The sequence below is a fragment of the Cyanistes caeruleus genome, chromosome 1, assembly GCF_971803275.1.
Source record: "Cyanistes caeruleus chromosome 1, bCyaCae1.hap1.1, whole genome shotgun sequence".
Classification (NCBI taxonomy): domain Eukaryota; kingdom Metazoa; phylum Chordata; class Aves; order Passeriformes; family Paridae; genus Cyanistes; species Cyanistes caeruleus.
Window position 1 is genome coordinate 11,135,963 of NC_141701.1, and position 17,354 is coordinate 11,153,316.

General features: G+C 38.3%; 1 long non-coding RNA gene across 1 annotated transcript; it reads left to right on the forward strand.

Moving 5' to 3' along the window:
- The first annotated feature begins 10,481 nt into the window (after window positions 1-10,481).
- Window positions 10,482-16,303, forward strand: LOC147655300 (uncharacterized). The gene is made up of 2 exons (XR_015278677.1): window positions 10,482-10,553; window positions 14,544-16,303. It is a non-coding gene; the product is annotated as an uncharacterized LOC147655300 (long non-coding RNA).
- Window positions 16,304-17,354: the final 1,051 nt, after the last annotated feature.

Here is a 17,354-nt window from a genome sequence, read left to right on the forward strand (position 1 = left end):
CATACTGACCTGTTTACTGACCAAGAATTGATGGGGCAGAAAAAGTCAAGACAGACCTTCCCCTCTGCTTTGGAGTACTTTGAGAATAATAAAATCAACACTTCTGCTCAAATGCTTAATCTTACACATTGGCTGGTAGCCAGAAAAAAAGGGGCTTTAAGTGCCTGTCTTAACACCACAGTAATTTCTGTGGGCAGTGTGGATGTCCCTTCTGACTCTATCATCTCACACAAGGTGACACCATAGGTGAGCCAAAACCAAGGCCAGCTGGGGGCACGCCTAGAGAGGCAGTGAAGTGGAGTCAGCTTTGCTCTCAACAATGTGTAACTTCTCACAGCTTTTCTCCAGTTCTGTCTAAAGCATAGCTTTACATCCAAAAAATGTGAGTATGAGTGGCTCAATTATATATAAACCAGATGGCGTATATTTTTGCAGTCTAAAATTATACCACTCCCCAAAAGAGTCTGAGAAATGGAAAGAAATAGATTATGAGGAGCTGTACCAGTAATTCATTTGTCACTAAAAATAAAATAGAAATTAGAGACCAGGAATGCTATTACGTTTGAAATGAAGTAAAGAATTTTTGCCAAAGCTTTTGCTGTGGATTTGCTTATTTTCTTGTAATTCCTATGCCTCAATTGAGTTTCCAGAGCATCACTGATGTAATTTTTTATTGAAGATGTGCCAACTAGCTCTACAGTCATTGGGACAGTGGGGAATTCTGAGCGTTCACCAGCAGCCCAGAGTCTAAACATTCTTGTTTTCTGTGTGTGTGTTCGCCTGATAAATTCAAAGCAGACACAGTCTGTCTGATTTTCCCAAGCAGGCCTCTATATATGAGAACCAGAAAGCAAAACGAACCCCAAGCAGGGAGCAGACCTTGTCTGGAGAACTTTCATATGCCTCCAGATTAGAGACTTGTTTATCTAGATTAGGTTTTTTTTTTGGTTGGAACAGCTGTCTGATGTGGAACTTGCCCCTCCTACTGCAGAGATCCTGCCATGATACGGAATAAAACCAAACAAAAGCAAATAATTAAGGAGAGAAAGAAAATTCCTCGTAAACCAGGGTAAGGAATAAATGCAAGTTAAGTTCAAAGCTATGTAAAGTGATTTGCATAAACTACAATTTGGTTAAACATGTTTGTTGGTTCCACAGAGAGTTCAGCTCAGCTAACTGATAGGTTTGTGTGATACCATGGATAGCTTTCAACATTGCATTTAAGGTATTTATTTACTCAAAGAAGCCAGACCCTTCTGTTCTCTCATAGGTTTTATTCTACCTTCATTCACGGAATGATCCTGCTGGTGATCCCTTTCAGCCTGATCTTTTTTAGCAGCATTATACTAGATCAAAAATCTAACTAAATTCAGAATTTAGACATCAGGAAATTACACACATATATATATATAAAATCCACTCATGAAAACAAAAAGAAAATCTATTCCCAACCACCCTTCTGAAAGTGAGATGGGGAAAACTGAGATATCAAAGATTGCCTATCAGATGCCATGAAACACCAAGTGTTGCAGAACACCTTCAGCAAGTCTATGCTTGACCTGTTCCTAGAAAGTAGGACATGAGACACTGCACCATGAATGTCCTCACCCAAAGCAGCTTAGCTGGAATGTCATCTCTGAGGGAAGGATGAGAAAAAGGGATCAGAGATGAGTACAGTTACCTTGGACCTCTCCAAAGCACAGGCAGAGAAGCTGAAGGTCAGTAGAAAAGATGAGTTCCTCTTTGTGCACGTGGCAGGGCAAAAATTCTTCCATCTAAATGCTTCTAAGGGATTTGAAAAATCCTATTTCAGATCATGTAGGTGATGGGACTTTTCCCATTTCCTTAAAAATTTAATTCATTGAAGCATTTTGAGGCTTGTGAGGGGTATGTTGTAGGTATTAATAATGATAATAATGCCAGACATATGTAAATTTTAACCTTTCAGTCAGTACCTTTTCAAAGTCTTTTTTTACTTCTGCAAAGTGGCATCTTTAGAAAATTTAATGAAATAAGCTAAAATAATTTGGTTTAGAGTTTTGGATTCATCTAGAACTTCTGGAAGGAGAATTATGGGCCAAATTCAGCAGTCCATGTATGAAGAAAACTCCTATAGATTCAAAGGACCTTAAGATAAAGAGATGAACAGTGCTGGTTTAAGTTTTCTTTAGCGTCAGAAAGTTCACTCAGTGTCTATGACTGCTTCTGTTTTCTTTCTGTGAATGTTTGCTGCACTGAGGTTTCATTCACAGAAATATTCATGAAAATAAGGCATGAGAGATATTTGCTGGTGTGTATGCAGGGATGTGCTTGGGTGTGCTTGGAATGTTTACACTGGCAGCTTTGACATAGGCACCATGAAGGTGTAGGGTAGATAAGAGGAAATCCACCTTGGGAACACATGCAACGATGTGGGGCCTCTGTGCCTGAGCCAGTAGCTGCTGGAGGTTTTGTCTGCACAGCAGCAGTTGGAAAAACTTTCCAGATCCTGGATAAAGAAAGCGCTTTTCAAGACTGTGTTGCGATGAGATGCCCATATTTGCAAGCATATCATCACCTTTCCAAAGCTTGGTTCCCATGGGAAGGGAGTGCTGCAGGCTGGAAGGGGCACAGAGCACATCTGTTGGCTCCTAACCTGGGGAGCAGAGCCCACTGTGAGCTCCTGGCACTATACATCATTAGCTAACCCAGGCTCTTTATCCTTCTGTTGAATCTTCATAGCACTACTGCTGCTGGGTGATTTTCAGGGATTCTCTAGAGCAAAAAGGTGTAACTTCAAACTTTTCATTGGAAATGCACATTCATAAAAATTAAAAGGATTATTAAAAAAAAAAAAGCAGCTAATTTTTTTTTTTCTAACTGCAATAGCAAATGAGCCTTGAACCACCTCTGTGGTAAGAAAGGTGATACAAAATGTCTGAGTTTTCCCTCTTGGGATTCCCCTGAGGTTTTGCCCATGTGTTACCCAGAGAGGACTTTCTCCCCACAGTCTCCATGGAAAAGCCTGTGCCTCCTAACCATAAACCTGGCAGGTTTCCCAGGAATCATCCTGAGTAAACACCAAGCAGAACAGCTGGGCTTTTACCTTTACTCTGAGCCCACAAACCCTGAGCCCTGTGCCTGCACATGACTCTGCTCCCAGCTGGAGTGTCTGGGTGAGAGCTCTGGGCTGTGCACAACATGGGCAATGCTTCCTCCCATTGATCAAAAAGTTTTGGCATTAAGTGACACTGATCAAAATTGCTGTATTAAAAACCCTAATTCAACAAAGTTCCTAAGAGTTTTTCTCAAATTTTTGGTAGCTGGACTGTACTGCCTTATTTCTTACATATATTTCTTACATATGATATGATATGAGATGATATGATATATAATATACTATATATATATATATATATATTTCCTTGTTATCTTTTTGAAAATTTGTCTCCAGGGACAACAACCATTTTATTCTGAGCCTCAGCAGCTACAAGATGTTTTCAGGGAATCTTATTTACAGAGTAAAATCACCAGTCTCAGTGAATTGACAATGAACAATATGTGTGAACATGTGCAACCAGTATGTTTGCATAAACCTGCAGCTTATGAGTTGTTTCTATTAAAACACTTTTTCCTCACTCAACAGCAGAGCACAATTCTTCATTAAAAATGCAATTTTTTGAAAGCATGCACTAAAAGAAACAGATTGTAAATGTAATCAATCAGACTAATTCACTAAGAACACATTTTCTTGTCTCCTTGAATATTTATTTCTTCCTGCTAATTGAACAAATCTTTCTGAAGAATTCACCAGAAAACAGACACATCATGTAAAAGAGATAACTCTCGTGGGCTTTCAACTGTTGTTTTGTAATAATTGCTTTGTATTATGTTTTTTAATGTTGATGCCTTGGAAGCCAAGACCCTCTTTTTTCTGTACAAGCCAATACAGCTAATACTGGATATGGCCCCCTCTTGATCTCATTCTTCCAAATGTGTACCTATCACAGGCATGGAGATTCAGTTCAGTATTTTTTTGATGCTAGACTCCAGACTTCCTCTTTTTCAGTGGCTATGAAATAGCAATCCATCAACTCCCACAGACTCCTTTTACTCAGGGTGCAGCCCCTGCAGTGACTTCCTACAGCAGTTCCTTCTATTCTTCCCACTCTGTCACAGCCCCAGCTTACCTCAGATTTTCCTTCACTGTTTTAATTTCTTTTTTTGGAGATCTTGATATTGTCTGTATCATAGAGTAGGAATAAATCTCTAATTTTACTCAGTCTGTTCAACTCCTACACATATCTTTATACAAACACCCCCTTTACTTGCTTTTAATTTTGTCCTGCCTTGGACACTTAGTGAAACAGATGCAATTTGGAGTCTCTTATCCATGTTGTTTCCTTCACTGGTACAATGGCACAACTTTGAGGTAGGAAGCTCACTCTGTATTGAATAATTCTGCCTGATGGTGAGGAATCTCTATGTGTACTTGAGATGAATCTGACTTGGACTTGGCCAGTCTTTTCTTGAATGTAGAATGGTTCAAAATGCAGATGAAGAAGGAAAGCAGGGTGAGGAATGTAGTCCATCACAGCAGCTGGGATCATAAATCTTGGTCCTGTTCCTAGTTTTCTAACCATGTAGTAATTGCCTCACCCAGTCCCTGTTCCTGGTGCTGTGTTCTGTCCTTGGTGTCCTGCAGGAACTTCTTCATGTTCACTTCTTTCTCCATTTCTCAGATCACTTCTCTTTCTCTGTTTTTCCCTGGACATTTTGACTGTTGATTTAATATCTCTTAATTCAGAAATTACCCTAAGTTTGGCCCAAATCCTCCACCCATGTAAGTGAGAGTGAGCCTGCTGCAGTCAGTAGCACTGTTGACAGCAAAGGACCTGAAAAAATAAAACTGGTGGGAAAAAACCCCACAGCACCAGGACATCTGCCAGCTGCTACAAAGAAGTGTTGAGAAAAATTGACTGTATTAGTCAAAACTAAAAAAATATGATGTTAATATTGTTACATGAGGTCTTCTCCAAAAAAGGTCATATTTTATTTTAGCTTTTATGTTTTATAATACCTACAACTTCTAAAGGAACTAATAGTGGTTTTCTGCAACATTTCATAAAGTTCATACAAAATTAATAGTTAGATATTGGGTACTTCTGTGTGTCCCACATTTACCCTTTAGTTTAGCTTTGGAAGTAGTCAGTGATTATACTACACATGTATTTCAAGCAAAAAAGATAATTATGACATATATCTATCTAATCCTTAAAAATGGTTCTGATCTCACTCTCACTAATGGTGGAACTTTGACATATATTTTAATATATATATATTCAGATATGTGCATAAGGATGGCCACTGGCAGAAGAAATGTAGGGAATTACCTCAATTTTAAGCTATTTGTGACTAAGACATTCAGACATTTGCTATTAAAGTTGTTTTATTTTATTCTTTTTACTTCTTGTGTAGCTCTCACTTCTTGTCTGGATGTCTTAGGACTGACTGCAGTGTAAATGCTGAATAATAATAATAATAATAATAATAATAATAATAATAATAATAATAATAATAATAATAATAATAATAATTTTTTTCAGCACCTGATTAAGCTTTTGTTAGTTTACAAATTATGTGAGACTTTTAATCAGATGCCCTAACAAATGAAGCCCATTATGTCATTTAGAGACCTGCTGCCTTGCCTCTGCAAATATAAACACTGGCATGTTTTTTTTTCTCAAAGCCATTAAGCTGTCATATGTGTTTTCTGCCTTTTTGTGCTTCTTGTCAACCTTTTTGTGTATCTATATCTTGGAGAGCAGTGACAATGAGAACGGAAGCACAGGAAAGAGGCCTGGCAGTTTAACGAGGCCTGGGTAACTTATGCCTCACCAAGGGAATCCCAGACACTTTCATTGGAGTCAGTCCTTCCCCTGCCTGCCCCCAAGGCCAGGGCACAGTCTGAGCACACTTGGATTGTGAACACATCCTCAAGACAAGAATGGGCCAAAAGGTGGAATAAGTGGGGCAAGAAATAGATGTGCCAGTATACTTCTATGCTTGCCCCTTGTAAATGGGGATTGGAGGTATTTGTAAATTGGAATGGGTCACATCTTACCAATTCTCACCCTCCTCACACCTGAAGAGTAGTGCTGGGGGTGAACTTTTCACTACACACAAGATTTCTTCTGTAGAGAAGGAGTTAGTTTACTTGAAAATTAAGTAATGTATGTTTAGTGTAGGTGGTGAAGATGCCAAGATCTAAGAATGAACCAGTCAGATAAAATATTTGACAGAAATAGACACACCCAGTGAACATGTGCTTTCTATAGTGGGAGATATTCCTGCAATACAAAAGGTCTGCCTCAAACCCATCTGTACCCATCTTTCAGTTAAATCCATTGATTGCTGTGTTTGGACCCAGACACTGGGCTGGAGCTGGAGCTTAACTCCCAGATTAAGAAACACAAATCACAGTCCAGGTGCTTATGTGATTCACTCAGTCAGTACACAAGGAATCATTAAAAATGGCTTGCAGAATAGTTCAGTCCCTGGACCTGAAGTTACAGACATAAAATGTCTGGACGGATAGATAAAATACTCATTGAAATGCATTAAAGTTACACAAAAGTAAGGTGGTCATTTTTTTCTTGAGCATACTGTGCTACATAAAATCCCTGTATGTATTCACTATTATAGCTCTAGTAATGTGGTTTATTTTGCCACCAGAAGCCTTGTGTTAAGATGCTGCAGTGAGGCACATCACACAACTACATCTGCTTATTCCGTATGTTAAATAAATGGCCTTTCAGCTCCAGGGTGTTTGATGCCTGTAATTATATTTGATAGCAGTGAATAATCTTTTTTATTATTAATAGGCTTTCAATTGGGGAGGCTCCACAGGCTCTGCACTTGAGTTTCCTGACCTTCTGGTTTGCAGACAACTGAATCCTGTCTCTTACTGACTGCAAGATACCCTTGGTGTCCTTTTTCTGATTTAAGGAGCATGAAAGAACCATTGCTCCTTGAAACTGTGTGCTGTTTAAAGACACCTTTGTCTGCTATTGTGAGCCAACTTGTCTGTTGGTGGGGTTTTGGGAGGTTTTATTTTTGCTTTGTTTTGTTTAGTTGTTTTTTTTTTTAATGTTCTTTAAGATTTCATTTATGAAAGGGAGGGAGACATGCTAAGAAAGGTTTGTACTGATAGGACCTGGCTGATGTGGCACTGAAACCAGCTGTAGCAGCAATGTTAACTCCACCACCAGACCTTTATGCCTGTTGATCAGGATTGTCAGCTCCTCGGGTCATATTGTCTTTTCCTATTTTAAAGAATTTAATGTACTAGCAAGGTATTGGTACTACAATTAGAAAGACATCTATCCAAGATTTTTCAAAATTGCTGGTGAGACTGTAATCCTCATGTCTGGGAAATTCAGAGTGAAACACCTCAAATTTTCAAGCCAGCTCGACACCAGCACAGTGCATGTGTCAGCCAGTATCATCAATGCTATAAAAGTTTTTCTGTAAACCTCTGCCCACTTTGAAGCTAATACAGACACAATTTTTCAGAGGTAAGTAAACCTATTTTCCACTATTAGTCAGTAGACTGGCAAAGGCAAAACACCATTTGAGATGCGAGTTCCTAAACTTCAAGGAGGCTCTTGAACCTCTCTATGTGGCCAGTGCAAAAATCGAACTGATAACCGATAACAGTCACATTCCACTTTTGTACTATCATGAAACACCCACAGTATATAGTCACTATATAATAATGCAAATATTTATCAGCGCAGGAGTTCAGAATTTAACCCAGTCACAGAAGAATTTAAGTCACAGAAGGGGTGCTGAGCACTCAGTTCTTCCATTCTTGGAACATGCTGTCTCTGTGTCTCATGGGAGGTCTGTAAAATAACAGCTGCATTTGTGAAAAAGAGCACAAATAATATCACTGGGACTTGTTGAATTCCATGATCAAAGTTTTCTGCACTCTATCATTAAGGAGACTATAGCTGTGGGTTAGATAAATGGGACAAGAATTACTTTGACCATTTTATGTTCAGTAAAGCTAGACATCCAGCTGTTTCAAAGGTACCTGGAGACTTTCCATGTCTCAGCTTTTATGTGCTCAGTTTGGGGTATTTTATGCTGAAAAGTGCCATCAAGTGAGAAGTTCAGCTAAGTGAGAGCTGATAGCACTGAGCATCTGGGGCATCAGAGCCAGTCTCAGGGGTCTGCATTCCATCAGCCCAGCCTGCAAGACACAGCCTGATGAGCTATGAAATCATACATTGTGTGACTCATCCTAGGTGGGTGCCCAACAGGCAGACTTGTAGTCTGTGGGATTCCCTACAACCATTGGCTTTTGGATCCAGTACACAGCATTGCTTTTTCCATAGAAATCCCATCACCCCACTGTGCACAGATGCATGGAGCTGTCTTAGAGCAGCTGCAGCTTCTCCACATACGAGCTGTGCAGGTGGTGAAACCGAAGCTATTTGTTTCCCAAATGTCATGGCTACTCCCTTCCAGGAACTGCAGAACAACTCTTAAATCTTTGCCATAATGAAGTGGTAAACACCATTGTCAAACCTCATGAATATTCACATCAGAATAATTCAACTGAAATCCCAAGGGACCAGGGAGCCAATTGAAAGCTCATATATACAGTTGTCTGGTTAAATGATGGGTCTGAACAATAATTCACCATCCAAATGACTCAACATGACATGTAAATAATTGCTCTTGATTGCAACATGCACCAAAGGTTTAGTTATTGATTCTTTAGCTTGCCTGTCATCGTTGGCTAAATATTACAGGAAGCTGTCAAAACAGATTTCATAGAGTGTGTCAGTGCATATGTAGGTGTAAAAGAGCTCAGTTTTTGGCTTCCTTCAATAAGACAGACTAAAATTGGATTTTTGCAAAATAAGTGCAATTTGAGTTGCTGCTGAATGTATGAAATGGCTAAAAACCAATTTGTTACAACTTTAATTAGTGTTGCATGATTGTTCTCATATATCAGTACTGACTGTTTTTGTTTAATTAGTCAGTATATCCCAGTCTGCCAAAGATACTGGATTAGGGTATGATCTGGTCATTAATGAAGTTGAGACTGACATCATCAAAGAACACTTCTATTCAATTTTTAATTAAAGATTAAAAAGACCCTCCTTCCTTGTAGCAACTGCATTGATTTTTGTTTTCCAATACATGGTATAATAGGAATACGTAATTTGTGAACATGCAAATAACATTCTAGGAAGCATCTACATTTAAAGGCACAGCACATACACATTTCCCTGTGCAATATTCATGCAAATTAATTCAGTGAAAAATTCAGTGCACACTGTAACACGTATCTTACCTTCAGGCAGAATTATACCGCTGCCATATCTTTTCTATTTCCCCATTTCTTCTAACAACCTGAATTTTTTTTTTTTCATTTTCTATCTCTGTTATAGGAAAACAGATTTCATTCAAAAAGAAAGAGCTAGCAACTCAGCCTCTTTTGTTGCCTCCTCTTTAAGGACATTTTTTTGCAAAGCTCTGAGAAGGGGCACCAGAAACATGTGGGATGATTTTTCCCTTGGAATTTTTCTACAGCACTACTACTTTTCTACAGTACTATTGAGACTACCTCCCTACCCTCTGAAGAAAGCCTAGATGACTCAGAATAGCCACATTAGCTTCCAGAGAGTAATAGAGAAGTGCTATGGATGTCACTACTTAAACACCTCCATTTCATGGTGGTGTGTGTGGTTTTCTGTCATCTGAGTGGTCCAACACACCTGTAAGTAAACCAGAAAAATAAAACAGTGCAGAAAGATAAAAGCTTAAGAAATAAAAGGAAACAAGCCAAAAATAAACTGTTCTATTGTAAGCAAAATCTGCCTTAGATGTAGTTGTCTGCTATGGTTATATCCCTTTCTCCATCCAGGTCTGTAACTCCAAAGCAGTAAAAACTAGATTTACTTATATCAGCTCCTATATGTCATGGCCCAAATTGGGCCATAAAAGGGGTTCCTCAATCTAAAGATTCAGTGTAAATATATATTTTCCTAGAAAAAAAGATATTACAATTACACTGCCAGTGGCATAGGGTATCTTTTATAACAAAATATTATGATTGCCTAAAAATGCATGTTGATGTTGATCAAAATAATTTGTGAATGGTTTAAAAAGAAGTAATGTGATGTGACATTCTTTTCCTGCCTTTTAAAGAGATTTGTTACAGCAAATGGCAGAGTGGGTTTGAGTCTATTGGTAAATACTATACACCATATTTACACCATGCAAAAAAAGGGGGAAGTAGTAATTTCCTTATAATCTTGCACCTCTGTGAGTGTCAAATGGGTAACAAAAAAGGGAGGGTCAAACTCACTGGTCTAGATTCAGCTTTTGTAAGTGCTTAGTTCAGATGTTTCCTGAATAGCCAAGGATGAGACACACTGATCAAAGGAACTTGTCTCAGGAAGTGTCCATTTCTCCTTTTACAGGAAGCCTTCCAGCATAAACATGCAGATGTTTAACATAAGAGAGATGGATCTCTGCCTTGGTGATTTAATTCAGTAAGTCCTTAGCTAACTTATCTTCAAAGTTGTAAAATGTTTGGCCGTCCATTAACACCACCTCAGCACCTCTGGTTTGCTAAATTAAAGCTACTGGTTTAGTGATAATCCCCTCCTAACATCACAGAAGGGTTGTCTTCATCCATTTTGCAATAAGCAATCAAAAATGCACCGTGAAGTGTGCAGCCCCTCTATCTGATCTGTTTGTGCAGCACACCTCAACCATCAGGCTGCATTTTTGTTTCATGTTGCCCCAGATCAGCACCTCTTTTCCTCTCTCCCCACACCTGGTCGGTTTTCATGTTTGCTAAGACTGCAGTGCACAGAAGTAATTAAATACACCTTACATAGTGTCAAATGCTGGAGAGTGCTGTTGGAGACAGGTGGAGACACACAGCATTCCAACAGATTATTGAGTCCATTCTATGAAATGCACTCACCAATATTGCCATGACTTCTACAATAATTTTTTTAACGCATTTCAGGATAATGAATAATGCTATTTAGCAAAGAGGCTTTATAAATTGTAGCATTTTGCAGAATACCATTTGGCAGGTCTGAGTTAGACATGGCAGTTATAATACTTGGTTCTGGCTAGTCTGGTTTAACTTTATCACCATTACAAGTACAGATTGTACAGCTGGTGTCTATCCAGTACAATTTGTTCTATCACTTGTCTTTACTTTTTAAAAGTGAGGCAACTTACTGACTCAAAACAGACAAAAGTAATGCAACTAAGATGTTATGAAAGACTTATCATAAACATGTCACGACTTGAAAGGGGTGTTTTCCTCCTTTGCTTATTTTCTTTTTTTGCATCCATTCATTTTTGAATCACTGAAGTTAAAATGTAGAGCTAAAATACATTCTTCTTTTAAATTATGCTACAGGAATATTTTTCTTTTCTACTCCTGTGTTATCAGATACACCTGGACTCTTCTTTCAGCTTTTTGCATATGACAATAATTTGAAGAAAACTTTATGCTAATTTCCTAGTGAAAATGGACCAGATGTCTACAATATATTAAAAACCCCTTGGTTCCTTATTTTGTTTGGAGCTCACACTTCTATTGCAAATATCTATGGCAAACTGTCCTCATGGACCAATCTATCATTTTAAAGAGAGGACCAAAGAAAATAGATTAATCAAAAGGCCTGCAGTTATTGTCTCCCCTGTTAGCTCCAATTCATATATCATTAGAGAAAAAAGCCTGTCAGCACTGTGGGATGTTATCTCTTTGGAAAAAAAAAATAATCTTCAGCATAATAATTCATTTTTTAAAAATCTCATAAGAATACACAGTATTAAAATACTGGCTTTCCTGACATTTCTGTCAAGGAAAGCCAAGTCAAACAGTACAATAGAGCACTTTCAGACATCACAAATATTTTGCCTAAGCAAGGCTACAGCACTTGCATACAGTGCTGATAGTTTCATACAGCACTGTTCATTTTAATGTAATGTCAGAACAAGCACAATATAGACTATACTATAGATACCCCAAGGGGTTTGATAAAGTGCAACCAAAATGGTAAAATTTAGGAGGAGGAGCACAGAAAATAGCTTTTGGAGGAGCCCTGGCATTGAATTTCAATCATTTTTGCCATAAGTGTATTCTCACTCAACACTTGATCTAAGCCCTTTGAAGTCACTGGCAAGAGAAGTGGTCTTTGTTTCATGTAGCATGTTCATTAACATAAGAGATTGCACATTCCTAAAATTCCTAAAATGAAGAAGTTTCTGACTCTTTCTTAGAAGAACTAGGTAGGAAATGCTGGACTTTCAGCTATGTGCAACACACAAACCTCGTTTCAGCTAGATCCATCTCAGTGAACCTCAGACACCAAATAAACTGCACCCCAAGCATATCTGTGCAGGGCAACTGCTGCTTCAGTAATTCCATCCAACTTTTCTACTTATTTGGGACAGAGGTCTACAACTACACCACACAGAAATGGGATGACTGTTTTCCATCTTCATGCCATCTTCTTCACAGATAGTGAACATATTTGTCCAGCATTTTCCAGAGCTGTTTAGGATTTTAAGTGGCTTTTTAAGTACAGGAAAATTTTGGACAACTTATTCTATTTAATTTATGTCCCCAGTAAGAGTTTGGGTTTTTTTTACTGGCCAGCAGAATATGCTTTAGCTCATCTCAAGCTTGGTTTTTACTGTGGTGTTTTTCATTTTTATGACACCTGCTTTTCTTTTTGCTGACATTACTGCTGGGTTGCTTTAAACATGGTGATCTTTCACCCATGTGCCATTTCATATAGAAGGTTACCTCCTATGGCAGTCTTCACTTTCATTTTGGATATTACCAGCTTATAAACTACCATTAGCCTGCTCTCCAGCAGCTGCCAGACGCTTGGCAGTTCTCTAGGGAGAGGCTCAGTTTACATATAAACACATTTGTAACCAGGCTGATGCTTTTAAGTTTTAGACCAAGGGTTCTGTGGAATTCTGGCCACTTGACTGAATAGCTCATGTAACTCAGTATGCCAAAAAATGGTTTTGGTGTTAAAATTAGAATTTTTGCTTTAGTAAATCTGTCCTCAGTCAACAGTAGTGGGAACTTATTTTTTTACCTGTTTCCTACTATATAGTGCAACTTTCCAAGATGTTGTTGCTATGACTACTATTGGACCACTCCCTCCCTTTGAAAAAGGGTCCAACATTGGTTCATATCTTTGCAGCCTCTCTACTCCCATTTTTTTTCAAGTGGAATACTGCATTTCAGTAATCTAGTGAGATAGCATAGGGCTCACTCTCTTTTCAGTGTTCCTCCAAGCTCCATTGCCTGTTAGCCATTGTAGAACTGCTAGAACAAAACCCACTGAGAAAGTTTTATCTCCTCTGGTCAAAAGAGGGCAAATGTGTGATGCCAGATGCTGCATTTGCGTTTCCTTGTTGCTTTTGATTGTGTGCATGTGAACTCTCAACTATAACATTCAACACTTGACTGTCATTGGTCCAAACTCAGTTTTACAGAGCACCTTCCCTAAAAGGGATGCTTGTCACTGGTGGTGCACTCATTCCACAGTTCAGATGCAAATCAAATTGGTTGTTGTTGCAACAGTTTAGCTGTCCATTACAAGTACTGACATCCTTTTCATCAGACTGGGCATCTGGCCTCTTCTTTCACTAGAAACCATCATAAGAATTCCATTGTTTTTCTTTCTTAGCTCCTGTTTCCCAATTGTTTTTGCACTGCTGGTAAAATTTGGGTTATTTGAGTTTTCCCATTTATTCTGTTTTCCACAGTTGTGTTAATGGACTTTTGTACTCCCACACAGCCCAGCTTTCCTCAGTGGGATATGATTCCTTATGATTGCTGTAGGATTCTCTGCCCCCCTAAGTGCCTGACCCAGTTTACCTTGTTTTCTGGATATGTTTTCCCTGTCACCCCCAGGCACTTTTTCTAGAGTAAGATGAGTGTCTCTGTTCTCTGTGCTATATGCAGGCAGCAATCCTGCAGCGATCTTGTCTCTAATGAGGACATCTTTTCTATTTCCAGAACTGCACGGTATCCTTTGAAATCCTTTGTAAAACTTATTGAGATGCAGCATTGAAAAGTGCTGTGAAGGGTGCTTTGAGCTCTCCTGTTGTTCTGTTGGGTGGTGGGGATTTTCACACAGTCAATGTTCACATTTCAGTTGGGGGATTGGTAGAATCCAGCTGGGGATGTCTTAACTTAAACTGTTATCACTTGATCATTTGTGATGGTCTATCCTTCCCCTTCAGTTTTTACAGCTGTGCTACTATTTGCTATTATGTTGAGCTACAAAATTACATTTGCTTCTTATTCTTTCCCTCTCATGAGGTAGTGAAACAAAAATTTTACTTTTATTTTCTTATTTTGATCCCCTTAGGCAGTCCTCTATACCAATTAAATTCTTTTTTCCAATACTCCAAAGCTTTTGTTATACTATTTTGCCTGAATTTTTTCATTCCCATTGATCTAGATTTTTATTTTTCCCCTTTTCTAGGTACTACTTTATTCATCTGCCCATCACCTGCCTTCCTCTGCTGGTTGAATAGATAATCACCTGCCAAGTGCAAAAGCTGGACAATAACATGTGGCAGACTCTTGCTTCTAAAACTGAGGTGGATTTTTACTGCATGTTTCCTGTATCTGCAGGTACCATTCTCACCATCTGCACAGACTGGCTTCCTGGAATACACCTTAAAACAAACAACCTACCTACGCCCTCTGTTTATCTCTGAAAGGTCAATGCAGGTTACTGGAAACCAGCTCTAAGGCTGAAATGGGAAGTACTCAAATTTTGAAGTACTCAAATTTTAAGAAAAGTTCTTTGCTTATTTCAATCTGCAACTCTCCTGTTTTAGTAATAAACAAAAAGCTATATGAGAACTATTGATTATGTATCCTGAGCGAGCTCATGGGTGAAGTGTCCATATCATGGACATGAGTCGTAATTGGCACTGTGGGTTTGTTTTCAGTCTCTGTGTGGAGGAAGTGTGGGGGGAAGGCAAAATCAGAAAGCAAAGATTGAAGACATTTTTGGACTGCTTCAGCCTTCTACTGGGAATCTTCTTTTGCTCATTTTATCATTTGTGGCAGGGGTGCAAATCAGGAATCTGAACAGTTTCTCTCAGAGAGAGCAGGGCAGGATGTGAAAGAATAACTGCTACCCTCTGCCTGCAGCTCTTCTACTCATCACAGCCCCTCTATCTCCAGGCTTCAGCTCTGGCATTTTCCCTCTTTGAAGAAATAACAAGAATTTCACAGTTCAGATTTTGGTCAATCTGGAGCTGGAAGCACATGAAATCCAGGGGTATATCTTTTTCTTTTATTACAAAACAATAAATTGGCTTCAATTCATTCATAAGTAGCCTCAGGTTTAATCAAAAGATTCAAGCCTTTTGACAAAACATGGGCTGGATACCACATCTGTAGGAAAAGCTGCAAACAGCTGATTTTTACTTTGCTTCGGGTTTCCTAGCAAACATTTCACATTGCTCCAAAGCAGACTTTTCATGAGTTGAAGGCATCATCCTGAATAAAGGTTAAGGGGAAAGAGATTATATGACAAGCTTTGTTACCTCCTGCCATTTCTATTTCTGTTTGTATTCAAAGGCTAGAAAGAAAGGAATAAATGATATAGTCAGACCATAGGGTTTCCAAAAGGAATCCTTTTGGAAAATAATGTATTAGTTAAATAGTACTGCATCTTGCCAAAATGACATTATTATAATATCATCCCTTACAATTACTAGCACAGCTGAATCAATAATGTGGATAGTATAAAGAAAAACTGGCTACAATGGCACTATAAATTCTGCAGAAATTATTGTAGCAATTTTCTAGTGGTTTGGAATAAGCTTCCTAAACCTCTCAACCATTTCAGCAGATTGTTTGCCCCATGCAACAATTCTGTTAAAACTATCATTTGCTTGTGGCAATATTTTTTAGCTGGTACGCATGAGCTAGAGGAATTTGCATCTCATGGAAATATAGCTGTGTCAGGAAAAGGTCACTTTTGCCTGCAACTTCTATCTACTGGCTTAGAGTATCCTAATAGATTTGATCTTGTTTTTCTAGTTAACTGGATCAAATTTGCATTGTGTGACAGGCCTTAACTTACAGGAATTAGCAAAGAACAACTGAAATTAAAAAAGTGACATAATTTAACTCTAGATGAGGAACTATTCCTTGTTTTCAGCTAAGTGCTATTTCATTTCCATTCTGTATGCAACAATGAATAAAATTTGGAACATATTAAAATTAATTGCATGAATATATTTTGTCTGTAAAGTTAGACTGACACTATAGTAATTCTTTCCAACACTTCCTGCTGTTAATTAATGTGCCCATAGCTCAAAGAAATAGTACTTTGCTGCATTTACTTCTTATGTAGATAAAACCCAAATAAAAAGGATTAAACAATACTCAGTTTAAAAAAAAATTGATGTTTTTAAAGAAACTGATTTTCTTTACAAGATTGTATTGGGCTGGTTCAACTAATGGCAGCACACACTGGCCAATAGCTAATTGTGGACTGAAAAGAATGAGAAGATTTTCAGCTAGAGCAGAACTCCACCCTGTGCTTCAGTGGAGTTGAAAATGCTCAGCACCTGTTTCATCAAGCCAACAGATGGTGACAATTTAAGGAAACCCATAGGCAACACAACTTTCATTTACTTCAGGCTCTCATGATGTTCACGTTTCTGTGGTTGCCTTAAATGTTTTGTGGATGAAGAAATTGTGTTATATAAAATAAGCAATGTATTCTTCATTAACAGATCAGAACACACAGATTCTCTACACTTGTCATGGGCCTAATTAAAAATCTGTTAAAACTAATAGAGAGATTTCCAGGGGCTTTAACTTAACTTGGATCATAGCTAACAGAGATATCAAGCTCTGTTATCTAGTTCAATATGTCCCTCCTCTTTGTAGAGGGGGTAGACTAGATGATATTTAAAGGTCTCTTCCAATACAAACTCTTTTATTTTTCTATAATATTGGTCCTTTTAGTCTATGGGCTTCATGATACTGATCTTTTTGTTGAAATAATAACTGATGTCTGGGTACCAACCTCCTTCTGCTTGGTTGTGCTCATACAAGCACAAGCACCTGTCCTTGGTGTGCATAAACGATTCAGGTGATCTAACCTAAAAGCAACAGCATTTGTTTTTTGCTTTATTTGTTTTTGTTGTTTGGGGGTGGTTCTTATTGTTAGTTTGTTGGGGTTTTTTTAAGATCATGTCCTGATCTTCATCACAGTGCAGGTACAAAAACACTTTCCAGTAAAAGAGCAGGAATGAGTAAAATA